This window comes from Myodes glareolus, chromosome 14, assembly GCF_982192425.1.
Source record: "Myodes glareolus chromosome 14, mMyoGla1.1, whole genome shotgun sequence".
NCBI classification, from domain to species: Eukaryota; Metazoa; Chordata; class Mammalia; order Rodentia; family Cricetidae; genus Myodes; species Myodes glareolus.
The window spans coordinates 59,840,424-59,854,586 of NC_142039.1; the positions used below are offsets into that span (position 1 = coordinate 59,840,424).

Consider the following 14,163-nt stretch of genomic DNA (forward strand, 5'->3'; position numbering starts at 1 on the left):
AATACAGAAATACATGGTATTCCCAAGAGACCAATACAATCTTGAACAAAACTAGAGAATTCAAACTTCCCAGTTTCAAAATATACTACAAAATACAGCAGGCAAGAAGAAATACTCCTATATTTGGACTTGAGAGATCATTACAATAGAATTTAGAACCCAGAAATTAGCATCTAATCTATGTTAAGATGACTTTGTTTTGATCTGTTTGTCTTTGGTTTGTTAAAACAGGCTCACGTGTAATTCAGGCTAGCCCGAAAAATCCTTATATGGATGAATTCTCCTGTATCTACTTCCTAAGTACTAGGGTTGTAGGCCTGAAGGTGTGCACCACAATGCTCAGCACTATGGTAAACTGATCACAGAGAAAAGGAAGAAGTTAGTTCAATAGGGGAGAACAATTTCTAAGCAAGTGGTGCCTGAACAACTGGATGTGTACCCACATAAAAATTAACTCAAATGAAGTAGAAAATAAGTGAGGAGCTAAAACTATAAAATTCTCAAACACTGAACAAAATCTTTTGGACTTTGTCTCAGGCAATGATCTCTTAGATCTAACATTCAAAGCAGAAGCAACGAGAAAAAGACTTCATAAGAATAAATTTTTTGCATTGTTAACCCAACTCCTAAGAAACCTTAAAGACTATTTACCTGGGTTTCTATCACCCAGAAATTAATTCCTAAATTCCAATTCAAAAAAAAAATCACATAAAGGGCAAGAAAAACTACAATCAGAAAAACAAAACAAGTATCAAATCCAACTAAGAAAGATATGACAGATCATGAAACTTCAAACTAGGAACTCAAAACAGCTGACAATGTGCTAAAGATTTTAAGGAGACACTGAACTCATGGGAACTGAGGAATGTCTCTGTTGAGGCATCAGTAGAGAGAGGATGAAGATGGTCATGAAGACTTACAAAACTGAAATGCCATGGGGGAAAAAAATTAAAAAAAAATAAAGTAGCACTAGACTGAGCTCCCAAAGTCCAGTTGAAGAGTGGTAAGGGTGAAAATATGAGCAAAGAGGTCAAGACCATGATGGGGACACCCATGAAACAGTTTACTTGAACTAATGGGAGCTCACTAACTCCAGCAGGACAGGGAAAGAACCAGCATAGGACCAAACTAGTCCCTCTGAATGTGGGTGACAGTTGTATGGCTGGGGTAGACTGTGGGGACACTGGCAGTGGCACCAGGATTTATCCCTGCTGCTCGTACTGGCTTTTTTGGAACCTATTCTCTTTGGATGGACACCTTGCTCAGCCTAGATATGGTAGGGAGGGCCTTGGTTCTTCCCCAAAGCAATGTGCCTAACCCACTCTGAGGAGTGGATTGGGGGGGGGGGTGTAGATGGAGAGGGTAGGAAGAAGGGAAGGAGAACTGGGATTGGTATGTAAAATGAAAAAAGATTGTTTTCTTTCTTTCTTTTTTTTTTTTTAAAGAAGACACACATACAAAAGTTAGTACACAATATCTAAGCAGCACAAGACAGCAGGCTACCATAGGGTCACACTGAAGGAGTCAGCCTAAACAGCAATCCCACTGAGACCTCCAGGGTGGCTAGGATCTTAAAAATAATTTCAGAATGAGTCTGTATGATGCCAAGTTGGGTTATTAAAAGATAAAGAGCAAGAGACAATGTACTCTTCATTTTAAAGCAAGGACTTGAGAGAATTGCCGAAATAAACAACAGCTACTCACAGGACTTGAGGGCTTTTCAAACACTAACACAGCTTAAAAGCTGCGATTTGCAACCAGGTTCAAAGTTTAAAAAGAACAAGCTTGTAGTTATTTCTCACTGGATCAAAACAGAGTCCTGGAAAACAGACCCACAATAATACAGCAAACTCATCTTTAACAAAACAACACAGGTGATTTAGTGGAGAAAAGTTTGCCTTTACAGCAACTGTTGCTGGCTTGTGACATCTATTTGTGAACAACAGATACAAACACAGACTTTGTTTTTGTGTGGTGTGGTGATTTGAAGGAGATATCGTCCATAGACCTGGGCATTCTGGGGAGGCTTAGGAGAAGTATGCCATTAGAAGAAAGGTTTTAAGAGTTTAAAGACTACGTCATCTCTAGTTTGCTTTCTCTGCTTCATGCGTATGGTTCAAGATGTACGCCCTCAGCTTCCTGCTTTTACCTGCGGAAGCATGTCCCCAGTTCATTTTTGGTTTTGTTTGTTACTTGAGATGGGGTCTCACTATGTAGCCCGAGATAGGCCTGGAACTTACTACATAGACCAGGATGGTCTCAAACTCATGAAGATTCACCTACCTCTGCCTACTAAGTGACAGGATTAAGAAAGTGTGTCACAACACCTGGCACATTTGACAGAGGGAGGACAGACCAGCATGCTCATATGGAGGTTAGAGGCTCTCCTTCCACCAAATAGGTCCTAGAGATTGAACTCACTCAGTCATCAGGTTTGGCAGCAAGCACCTTAATCACTGAGCCATCTCACCCATCAGAAGTTCAATTCTTAACTAACTCATTTTTTTCCACACAGCCCCAAGTACTACTCCTCAATCATTTTAAATCATTTCAACCAATCACCAAATCATCCACTGGATTCCTTTATCAAGCACGAAGATCAAGGACAAATCATTTTCCTAATTTTGGAAGGTTACTCTCACCTGAGTCCAGCAGAAGTAAACAAATACTCACGCAACATATAAGATAAACACACTGCTTTTCACTAAAAAGAAAATAAAGAAATAGCACTGCAAGTAATAATTATAAAATAATTATAACAAACTGCAAGTAGTATATCAAAACAAGGTCATACAATGTTAGAAGTTTTAATAGAAAATTATAGGCATCTTGAAGACAGTATTAAAAGGGAATTTTCTCTGAACTCTTAATTAAACTTGTATTAAAATCAACATGTAAGTAGTGGTACACAATAACATTTATTTGTTTATTTATTTATTTTTGTTGTTCAAGACAAAGTTTCTCTATGTAATAGCCCTGGCTGTCCTGGAACTTGTTTTGTAGACCAGGCTGGCCTTGAACTCACAGAGATCTGCCTGCCTCTGATTCCTGAGTGGTGGAATTAAAGGCATGCTCCACCATGCCTGGCTAATGACCTATTTTTAAAGTCTCTCCTTTGTGACATAAATACACCTTAAGCCCTATTTCTCTGACTAATGTTGAAATAAGTTTGAATAGAGAAAAACAGGATAAGAAAACAAGAGTTTTATTTTATTGTAGGCCAACCTGGCCTACAAAATGAGTTCCAGAACTGCTAGGGCTACTCAGAGAAACCCTGTCTCGAAAAACCAACCAATCAGACAAACACACACACACACACACGTCAGCATAATTAATTTGGGTTATAGAACCATAAGGGTTTCCTTCCTTCTTTCCTTCCTTCCTTCCTTCCTTCCTTCCTTCCTTCCTTTTCTTTCAAGTTTTATTATGTATATAATGTTCAGCCTGCAGGCCAGAAGGAGGGCACCAGATCTCATTACAGATGATTGTGAGCCACCATGTGGTTGCTGGGAATTGAATTCAGGACCGCTGGAAGAGAGCAGCCAGTGCTCTTAACCTCTGAGCCATCTCTTCAGCACCCCCACACATCTTTGGGGTTTTCAAGCACATCTATGCTGGGCACAGAGCATGAAGCCATAGGTTTGATATAATTATCATCATCATCACAGTAACAAATATTTATGCTCTTTTCTGTCTCACAAGTTCTCTCCTTTGAACTAAAAATGCTAATACTTTATAACTGAAAAAAATTTAAAGACAGCATTTGCTATGTATAAAATTACTGACAGAGCCAGAATTGAACTGTGATTTCAAGTGTACTGAAAAAACAACAACAACAACTGGAGAATATTTAAGGAATATACTGGTTGCGTATCTCCAGGTCACTTTTCACAAACTAAAATAAAAAATTCACCCTGCTCTCCAACGAAAGTGCAGCTTCCATCCTTCCTTATCAATTCAAAATGCAAGTAAGCAAAAGCAATCGAGAGATTTCCAATCAAAACTTTAACATCATTTATCATAGAAATAAACAACTTTACCTTAAATTAATTTGGAAGCCCAAAAGGCCTCAGACAGCCAAAGCAATTCTCAGAAAAAGAACAATGCATATTTCAAGTCACACTGGAGTTACTGTGACAAACAATATGGTTTGAGACAGATCCACAGAGCAGAGATCAGATGTAAACCTACACAACTACTGCCCTCTGACTTCTAACAATGATGCCAAAACTATTTAAGGAAGAAAAGCCAGCCTGTTCAAAAACAGAATCAGGAAGACTCCATGCCTACACACAAGATGAACCTAGATCCTTATCTCTCACCATGCACAAAGATCAATTCCAAACTGATCAAGCCCTTAGCTTAAGAGGTGATAGATGCTCTGGAACTGCCAAGCAGGGTGAGGGAGGGCCAACACTTCAAGATATTGACATAGGAAGGACTGTCTGAATAGGACGATCAGGCACTCAGGAGACATGGTCAACACTGGAAAAATGGCAAAGGAAATAGTTGGTCAAATGAAGGGACAAGCTACAAAATAAAGACAATCTTTGCCCACTATAAGCAGGACAGAAAATAATCGGATTACACAAAGAATTTAAAAAAACAAAACAAAAAAAAACAAAAACAAAAAACAGCAACAAGAAAACAACCCAATCAAAGCATTGACTACAGAACTGAACAGAAATCTCAAAAGAAAGAATTGCCTCTACCAAGTGGAAAGTTCAGGTACACTGAGATTGATTCCATTGTACCTGTCAGAATGTCTATCATCAAGAAAACAGTGCTGGCACTGACATTGGAAAAGGTAACACTTATTCACTATTGATAACAGTGTAAACTGGTGTAGTCACTAGGGAAATCCCTGTGGAGCATTCTCAAAAAAGCTAAAAGGACAACACAGAATATGCCCAAAGGACTCCATAACACAGCACAGAGACACTTGAGCATCCATGCTTATTGCTCCTCTGTACTCACAATAGCCAGGAAACAGAATCAGCCTAAAGGTCCCTCAAGAGATGAACCAATTTTTAAAAATGTGGTACAAATACACAATGGAATTTGACTCAAACACGGAAAATGAATGGAACTGAAAAACTGTATTATATAACTCTGGCTCAGAAAGACAAACAACACATGGTCTCTTTCATGCTTTTAATTTTTATATATGTGCATTTATGTGGGAGTATTATAGAAGCCAGGAAACCAGAAAGGGGTTCATGAGAGACATAAAAAGAGACTTCATAGAAGAGGATCAAAGAGTAGAACACAAGATATGAAAGTAAAAAGCGGACTACTGGGAATGGAAAGATGGGAGGAGCAGGAAGCTGTGAAGAGTCATCAGTCAAAACTAAGTATGAAAATCGGAAAAGAAACCTAATATTTTACATGCTAATTAAATAAAATTAAAATTTGAGTTTAGTTTTGTAGATTTTTTGTTTTTGTTTTTAAACAGGACTTCAGTACAAGGGCTGGCTGGCCTAGAGGACTCGTGTGGATTAGGCTGGCCTTGAACTCACAGAGTTCTGCCTGTCTCTGTCTTCCAAGTGCTGGGTTAAAAGTGTACACCGCCACACCTGGCCCTGAAACTAAACATAGAGCTGATGAGATGGCTCACTGGGTAAAAGCTCTTGTTACCAAGCCTGAAGATTGAGTTCAATTACTAAGACATACATGGTAAAAGAAGAGAGCCTACTCTGTAGGCTGTCTTCTGGTCTCTAAACACATGCAGTGGCACACATGTGCCCACATATATGCACATACACACATATAAATAAAAGTAATTTTTTAAAAGGGTAAAGATATTTCAGAGTGAAAGGGTTGAATGACCAATAAAAAATGTGGGCTGGCAAGATGGTTACCTGGGTAAAGCACTTGCAGCCAACAGTAACTATTTAGCATTCAATTTCTAGAATCCATGCATGAAGAAAACAAACCCCTTCAAGTTGTGCTCTGATCTCCTTTACACACACAACATGACATAAACGCATCAACACACGCCCGCGCGCGCACACACACACACACACACACACCCCACAAACTAAATGGAACAAAAATTATTTTACTATTTTTTTAAAATGGTCATACTTGATCACATACACATTCCCCTTCCCCAACTACTCCTAGATCCTTACCCTCAACCACCCAACTTGATATTCTCTCTCCTAAAACAAAAAAGCCATGGAGTACTTCTGTGTTGTCCTGCTCCTGAGGATGTAACCTGCTTCAGAGTGTGACTGATAGGCTTACTGTCATGCACTGAAGAAAACTGACTTTTCCCCCTTTCTTAGCAGTGTCCACACACATTTCTAGAATTCTGACATACGCTTGTGCAGGACTTGTGCATGCTGTCAGATTCTATGAGTTCATATATGCAATAAAAATTCTTTTTAAAAACTATGTAAGAGCCTGAAGGTGGTGGTGCACACTTTCAGTCCCAGCAGTTACCAAGCAGAGGAGGCAGATCTCTATGAATTCAAGGCCAGCCTAGCTTAAAGAGCAAGTTCTGGGACAGATAAGAAAAAACAGAGACAAACGTTGTTTGGAGGGGGGGGGGGGGAAAGGAGGAAAGATTTCCCACCCCCCAAAACAAACAAATGTGCACAAAGAGGTACTCAAAGTCCATAGCTTACAATTTTACTCATTCAAATTATGCAGTGTTCACAATTCTAGCATTGTACAGAAGAAAGGATTACTCCCTCATGTTGGCTCTGGTATTTACCTAGGATGTTTTGCATCCAGATACACAGAGTGTGCACACACACACACACACACACACCCTCTCAGGAAGCTTTGCTTCTCTTCCGTCATTCATTGTTTTGTGATGTATATCCCTGGCAACTTTAGCAAATCCACCTCAATCCCACCCACCCACAAACTTCTTAAACCTTACAAAAAATAACAATATATAAGTATCTCATTTGGTTTGAATCTCTCATAGTTTTATTCCTTCCTTACCCAGTCTGAACTAAAACAATCCATTTACACATTCTCTCATCAGTAATCTCAACTGAGACTGTTTTTCCAGTTTACCGTAATTCCCCACTCTGCAGCAAGCACAGAATTCTTACCAACTGAGTACAGACAAGTACCTTGCATATGTAAACTGCTGACACAACAAATTTACAATTTTACTTTTTTGTTGTTCTTATTTTTGAGAAAGGATCTCACTATGTAGATGAGACCTAGCCTCTAACTCAAAGGCAAAGGTAATCATCATCACATACAGTTCAAATTCAAGGTTTTTAATCTCATAATACTTTTGCTTCTTTGACCAGGGAACATTTACCATCAATTTTGATCTGGTAGTCTGAATAACTGACCCCTATAAGCTCAAAGGGAGTGGCACTATTAGGAGGCGTGGCTTTGTTGGAGTAGGTATGGCCTTGTTGGAGGAAATGTGTCCCTGTGGGGGTGGCCTTTGAGATCTCATATATGTTCAAGTCACACCCAATGTCTCAGATCACTTCCTGTTGCCCACATGTCAAGATGTAGGACTCTCACCTCCTTCTCCAGCACCATGTCTGCCTACATGCCACCATATCACACCATGATGATAATGGACTAAACCTCTGAAAATACAAGCCACCCTAGTTAAATGTTCCCCTTTATAAGAGTTGCCATGGTCATGGTGTCTCTTCACAGCAATAGAAACCCTAAGACACTAGGTATGAAACAAAAGAAAGCTTTGAGATAGTCAAATATAAAAAGGATTTCCTCTAAGTGCCAACACTAACAAGAAGGTAGATTTTTAAACACAGTAATTAGGAACATGAACACAACAAAATCTACAAAGGAAAAGCACAGGATGGGGTCGAGATCAATTACCAAGGAGCATTATCTGGTTTGGAGATGGAAAGGCGGTCAGACAAGCTTCCAAAGTAGCAATGCTTAAGCCTAATCAATTCCAGGTCATAATCCACGCTCCTAATTTTTCACTTTGTTTAATCACACCTCTACCTATTTAGTTCTCTAAGCCAGAGACCCCGGAGTCATCATGCTTACTTCTCTCCCCAGCTACCTCTACCACTGCTCACTCACATTTTGCAAGGTGCACTAGTCAGGTTTCTCGAGAGTCACAGAACTTATGAATATATATATGGGATTTACTGAAATGACTTACAGGCTGCAATTCAGCTAATCCAATAATGGCTAGCTGTGAACAGAAAGCTCAAGAAACCAGTAGCTGCTCAGTCCTATAAGGCTGGATGTCTCAGCCAGTCTTCTGTTACATTCTGGAATCCCAAAGAAGTAGACTCCAATGCCATGATGGAATGGATGTGCTAGCAAGGCGAGGGCAAGCAGGCAAAGAGCCAAAGTTCCATCTTCTATGTCCTTCTATAGACTTCCATCAGAAGTATGGCCCAGATTAAAGGTATGTCTTCCTGCCTCAAAATTCATATCAAAGGAGTGTGTCTTCAATCTTAAAGGTACAGACTAAAAGTGGATTCACCCAGTTCAAACCAAACAGAAAACCTCTCAGAGGTGTATCCTCCATTTCTGGATAAGTAGTTCATTCCAGATATAGTCAAACTGACAATCAAGAAGAGCCATAATGTGCCAGAGAATACACTGGTCAACAACCAATGTGCACGCAAAGATAGTCTGTGATGATCCCACTACAAAATCACATAAGGACAAATTTCTAAGAAAGTACTACAGTCAATGATGAAGGATGACTTGTTAGCAACTTTACTAAAGACCCGCTATACACCCTCAATATTGTTACAACTATTTTCACACTTTCCATAACTTCAGAAAAGACTACTAAAAACACAAGTCCACCCATATCACTGCCTTGCTTTTAAAACTAGTACCTGAGAGGTAACATCAAGACACCCCTCCACGCTCTTCTCTAGGCAACAATTACTATGCTCGGGTCCTCCTCAACAGCAGCATAGCAGCAGAGGTGCAGGGTTTTTTGGGTACCAGGCAGCTGTCACCAACAGCATCAATGAGTCATGAGCTGCCATGAACTGGGCACTCTAATAATGTGTCAAATGCATTATTTAAGTTAGTCCCATGAGGTCAGCAGTACTGTTTCCTTTTCAGGACTGAGACTGAAATCGTTTACTGAAAGTACAAAAATCACAGAACCAGTGAACAGCAGAAGCAAGATTTAAATGTTCACTACGCTACTCAGCAAAAGTAACCCAGCTTGTAAAGCAGGAATCTACCTTTAAAATCACACACATCTAGAAAAGGATGCCCAAGAAGCTTGTCTGCGGCGGAGTGTAAAGGTGCCTGAAGGACCAGGTATTTGCCTATTTCCTCTTCTGCAGTTACAAAGATGTTACAAAGTCTGTCCTCATCACCACCATCTCCCAGGAGCTGGTCTGCAGTCCATCAGTTTGTTCACCTGTATTACTACTATCTTACACTAGATTTTATTATTAATTAAATGTCTATTTATCCCCTTTCCTATAAATTTCTGGACAGTAGGGACTCTATTTCAGCAATGTCTACAACTCTGTCTTTATCCTTCTAAAACCTTGTTAGTCTTAATTCTTACCCTGATGTGGGATTTCCCTCTGTGTGCTGTGATTACCACTGATAAATAAAGGAACTGCTTTGGACCTATAGCAGAGCTACAGGGGAACAAAGCTAGGCGGGGAAAACTAAGCTGAATGCTGGGAGAAAGGAGGTGGAGTCAGAACTTTACCTAGTAATCCACAGCCACGTGGCGATATATAGATTAATGGAGATGGGTTAAATTAAAATGTAAGAGTTGGCCAATAAGAATCTAGAGCTAATGGGCCAAGCAGTGATTTAATTAATATAGTTTCTGTATGATTATTTCGGTTCTGGGCAGCCAGGACGAACAAGCAGTCTGCTGCTACATTACCCCAGTTTGTAGTACATATTAGGTAATCGACACATAAACCTCTTCTTCTCTTATCATCCCCTACTGTAATCTACTCCTTGGCCATATTCTTTCTAGGTACCCTGCAAACTACCATTACACATAGTACTCATTCCCAGTTCCCAGCTGGTGTTGCTGAATATGGATATTCTCTCACTTTCCTATTAAAAACAAAGACGATCTGCTATTACTATAAAGTTTAGAACTGCCATCAAGGCTCTCTCATATTTAAGTCCATTCTTTTTTCTGTCTGTTTCCATTACAACCCCCTAAATCCCAGCAGAGTATGAGAGCCATAATGCCTCTGCCAAAGACCACACAAATTCATACTCTACCCATTACGACCTTAGTCATTTACCACCTTATGGAATGTTTTTCTACAGCAATGCCTCTCAATTTCTTAATTATATTAAAGGGCTAGCATATACTACTTCCTTAATACATGTGTTTCCTTGAGCCAGAATTACTCCTCAGTTCCCCCATATACGATCTCAATCTTTATTCAATACAGACTGTCTTAATCTAGAGGCTTTTTTTTTTTTTTGCATAATGACTGCTCTCTGCCCTATCCCACTGTACTTTCTAAATACCAGCCTGGATATGTTTCCTTAAGTTTTCTACTACATGTCAGAAAGTCCCCTAGACAACCATGAATAAAGTAATATTGCAAAGGCTCACTGAACTTCTAACCATGCAATGTATCCAACAGACATCGGTTAAGCTGACAGCCATATTGCTTGCTTACATTTACTTTCTCTTTGCTTACACCTTCCTCTGTAAGCATTCAGTTGTTGATAAAACCAAATGAAACTAGGAGATACCCTTCTAGTTTTGTTTTTTTTTTAATCAGTGTAAATGTAAATGTGTCTAAATGTGGGTTTGTGCACTTGAGTCAATGCCCAAGGAGGCCAGAAGAAGGTGCTAAAACCCATGGAACTGGAGTTAGAAGGCAGCTGTGAGTGTCTGACACAGGTGCTGTGACTGAGATGGGGTCCTCTGCAAGGGTAGTACATCCTCTTCCCTGCTGAGCCATCTCTTCAGTCCCAGTCCTTCTGGTTTTTGGATAGTCTCAAGGCTAGATAGGAAACTTTCTTTCTATTCTTCATAAAAAATAGCTTATAAAGTTAACAAGCATAAAAGGAACGCTCTGAGAGCATACTATTACCAGTAGGAAAACTGAGGAATATAATACAGACTGAAGCACTTGCCAATTCTTCCAGAATCACTGTCACACAGTGGTATGAATATTTTGTTTGAAGAGTTAAAAATATCATACGCATAATAAATTATAATTGAAAGTTCTCAAATAAAATATTATCTCTCACAGTTTGAATTAACTTTCTCTACTACCTCTATGTCTATTGGCATGTGTAATTTAAAAACTTGAATGAAACTCCTAAGCTGAAAGTACATTCATAAAGAAAATAATTTTTAAAAATTTCTTACCAGCCTTTGATCAATATTAAAAACATAAAGTGAAGATATACCCTTAATATGTCTCCTAAAAATATGGTCATGAACATAACACAATTTAATTTTTTGTTATGAAATGTGTTCAGATTTTATTTTTAAATTAATAAATTGACAGGTTACTGGTCAGATAATTTACCCTTATAAACTTATTTTTATGACTACACATAAAATTATACTCAATTTAAATAAAAAGCTAACTCAGAAAATAAACTATATTCTTTCATACAGTAAAACAAATTTCCTTCAAGCCTTATTTTCTAGGCAGAAGAAAAAAGTCCCCATCATAATCATGCTCCTAATTCTCCTCACCAGACCTAAAAACAATGCACAGGGCAGAATCCGCACAGCATTTCCACACACTCGACACTTTAACACCATACTCGCCTGTTAGCTTTCACTGTCCAAAGACACAATCATACTAAACTCCTGCCATTTCATGAGTAAACTCATCAATGACAATTTTTCTAAAAAGCTAAGATACTAGATACAAATAATTTTACCTGTTCTATTCTTAAACATGGTCTAAAGAAAATTTTACTTAAAATGAAATAAACAGATGGACACTCCTCTCTCCAAGGAAACTGGGGAGCGAATAAGTGAACCAGTTTGCGCATCCATGCCATCATCTCAATATATGCTGCAGCAGAACTACATCTCAAATGCACTATGTTAAGCTGAAGATGCCACACTTAAAAGACTACTTAAGTAGTATTTATATGCCATTTTAGAATGGCAGAAGTAAAGACAAAAACTAATTACTCATCTAAATTCAAGATTTGAAATATTCCTACACTTAAATCAGTAGTACACAGACAATTAAAAGAGTGTATGTTCCATCATTAGCCTGATCAAAAGGTAAAGGGGACACAATATTATTCTGGGATAAAGGCAGTCACACATACAGAAAAGATACCCCAAAGTTAGACCTTAAAAACTGATTTGTTGAAATGGCAAATACGAAGAGAGAACAGGAAGCTAAGTGGGGGGGGGGGGAGAAAAGGGCAGATATGAAGAACTAAAAAACCTAAGCTTACATGTGCAGAAAGAGTCAAGAAAGTGCTTTATAGATGAAGAGCAGATGAGAATTAAGAAGCAGCCATTTGGAAAAAGAGATACCATTACAACAGTGAAAACCATGAGAACATTGAAAACAAGGACAAAGTAATTATGGCAGGTATTTGTGTAAGAAAGTGTCACAGTGGTTTGTATACTTTACCAAGATAATTTTTAAAGAGGTGGAAAAATAGCCAAAAAAAAAATTAAAGCTCTGACAACACAACAAAATATGCCACTGAGGCAGATCAGGAGGAATACTCATACACTGTTGGTGGAAATGCAAATTAGGCCTGCTTCTTTGCAAAAATTATCTCACAGTTCCTTATAGGGCTAAAAATAGGTTTTAAATACATTTTGGCAATCTTGTTCCTGGATACTTATCCAAGTGAAATGAAAAGTTGCATTTACAGAAAAACTTGTACATATAAAAAATATTGAAAACGGTTATATTTATTATTGTGAAAACCTACCCTTCAGTTGAGGACTGGGCTAGCGTACTGGTTTAATCTTCCACACCCTCAGCAATAAGGACTGTTCTTCAAAATATACAGCAGCAAGGATGGATCTCGAATTCATTAAGAGTTATGAAGAGCAAATACAGGCAAACTTAGAAGGTTTAATATTATGATTTCATCTATATGCCATTTTAGAAATGGCAAAGGATAGGCAGAAACCCCATCAGTGCTTGCCAGGTTGGAGATGGGAAAGGGTCATCTACCAAGGGACAGAGAGTGAGGGAACTAATCTACACACTTGTTATAGTGTTTATGAGTGAACATATTTGCAAAAGCTCACAGAACTCTACATCAAAAGGGACCAAATTTACTACATGCAAAACATATACAATCTTAAACAAAAGGAAAAGAAGGGTGAGGACTCCTGGTTACAAACAGGTAAGAATAAAAAATTACACAGGATCCAATCACATCATAAACTCTGGTAAAAAGTTTCCCATTTTAGCTTCTTAAGGAAGAGACAGAATCAAGTCAGGTTTAAGACACTGGTAACAACTACAAACATGGAGTACCTGGAAGGCAATTACCAACCACCTGGGGGAACTCCAGAGCTAAACTGTCAAGACCCATCCAACTACAGAAGATGCAGCGGAGACAAGAAAAAGATAAGAGATTGGAAATCCTCAAGTTTACACCAACAGTGAAAACACTGACCCAACTGGTTTTGAGAAAAGCATTTCAAAGAGGCTAAATTTAATGACTGCGGAGCAATTCAGTAGATATATCTATCTGAGTGGAGCTTAGGAGAATAAATGAAACACAGCATTAGATTTAAGGTTCCAGGTACTTGTAGCCAAGAAAATATAAGGTCAAGGTCATTTACGGATGGACTACACAGAATGAAAGCTAGAGAAACCTGGGAGTCATCATGACAATGCCAGCATTATGTAGCTGAGTAAGGCAAACATACAACTACAGAGTTAGGCCAATGTCTCTCTCAGAAGCTTTCTCTTGGGAATTTCTAGTTTTACGTTCTGTGTGATCAGGTGGCAAAACAGGACACTAAAGCTCAAGCTTTCCCTGTCTACTTTCAGTACTGCTGGCACTGAGCACATTCAGCAAAGTGAAGAATAATGTATTAGACACCTTTTTAATCAAGCACAGGTAAACCAACAAGAGGAATTCAAATACAGGTCAACTTACTTACTGGAAGAGCCCAATATCTTGATAGCTGGATGAATGACTCTATGATTGCTTAAAGGACTCTCTAATATTCCACTGAAGTATCAGAAAATAGTATGACTTGAGAGAACCAAG

The 14,163-nt window shown here is 38.7% G+C and overlaps 1 protein-coding gene across 1 annotated transcript in view; it reads right to left on the reverse strand.

The window, feature by feature from the left end:
- The window catches only part of Ranbp9 (RAN binding protein 9), an 81,854-nt gene that overhangs the window by 50,189 nt on the left and 17,502 nt on the right, over positions 1 to 14,163 (reverse strand). The window lies entirely within an intron of this gene.